This window comes from Myotis brandtii, unplaced genomic scaffold, assembly GCF_000412655.1.
Source record: "Myotis brandtii unplaced genomic scaffold, ASM41265v1 scaffold779, whole genome shotgun sequence".
In the NCBI taxonomy this organism is placed as follows: Eukaryota; Metazoa; Chordata; class Mammalia; order Chiroptera; family Vespertilionidae; genus Myotis; species Myotis brandtii.
Window position 1 is genome coordinate 149,847 of NW_005371125.1, and position 1,531 is coordinate 151,377.

The window sequence follows — 1,531 nt, forward strand, 5'->3', positions numbered from 1 at the left end:
TGCTATTTAGCCTCCAAGTGTTTGATTTTTTTCAATGTTTTTATTGTAGTTGATTTCTAATTTTATGCCATTGTGATCTGAGAAGATACTTGTTATGATTTCATTCTCTTGAATTTGAAGAGACTTTGCCTGTGTCCTGATATATGGTCTATCTTTGAAAATGTCCCATGTGCACTGGAGAAGAAAGTATATTCTGTAGCTTTGGGGTGAAATATCCTGAAGATGTCAATTAAGTCCATCTGATCTAGTGAGTTATTTGGAATTGCTGTTTCTTTGCTGATTTTTTGTTTAGAGGATTGTTTGTATTGTTTGTTATTGCTTCCTTTGTCAAATATGAATTGACCATAGAGGTGTGGGTTGATTTCTGGACTCTCTGAAAGAAGGAACTTTATCCTTTACAGCAGCATGAATGGACCTGGAGATTATTATGCTGAAGGAAATAAGCCAGCCGGAGAAAGGCAAATACTATATGATCTCACTAATATGTGGAACCCAATGAACAAAATAAACTGATGAACAATATGGAACAGACTAGTCAGTGCTCTAGAGGTTGGGGGTGGGGTGACTGGATAAAGAAGGTGAAGGTATTAGCTAAAGAACATATATGTATACCTCATGGCTACCAACAATAGTTTGGTGAAGGCCAGGGGAGGGGGATGTAGGGGTAGGTGATGGTGGGCAAAATGGCGGGGGGAGGATATCTGCAATTATGTCAACATTCAAGTTTTTAATAATTTAAAAAAGGAAAGTATGCTATCCACTACCACTATCTAAATTTGTTCTAGTAATACCATTGTTTAAGTAAAAAAGATGTTCCAGGAACCTTACAGCAAAGGGCACATTCAAAAATGCACCCTGAACTGTCAAATCTGATGTGGCCTCATTCCCAAAGCTCTTGACACTGGGAAAGGAACAAAAAGCTATAGAACTACAAAAGGATGAAAGATCACATTCAGTTGGAAAAGCTCAAAAGAAGCTTCTTGAAAGAAGTGAAATTTAAGATATATCTTGAATGATGGTAGCATTTTGCCAAACCTTGTTGAAGAGGAGAGTGTTCCAGTTCTAGTTCAAGGAAACAATAAGACAACATGAACAGAGAAAGCAAATTAATAAAGAAAGAAAACGAAAGGCATTCTCAATGATCCTCTAATTCAATTCATGATATTTAGAACAACCCCAACAAAAAATTATTTGTGAGACAGATTGGGAAATTAACTTTAAAAAGCAGCATGTAAAAGTTTTTATATTTCTTTACTTACATATTAATTTATTTTGTATGGGTTAGGGATGATATTACAAATTTGCAACTAAATTTAGCATTTCACTGTCTTCACACCAAGAGACATGCATGCCTTAGCTATTTATTTATTTATTTATTTTAAAAATCTTTCTTTTTTTAATTATTACATATATCCCCTTTTCTCTCTCATTACCCTTTTTGGTCCACCCCTGCCCCCTTCTCCAGGCCTTTACCACCATATTGTCTGTTCCACAGGTTATGCATCTATGCATACACGTTTTTTAGTTGATC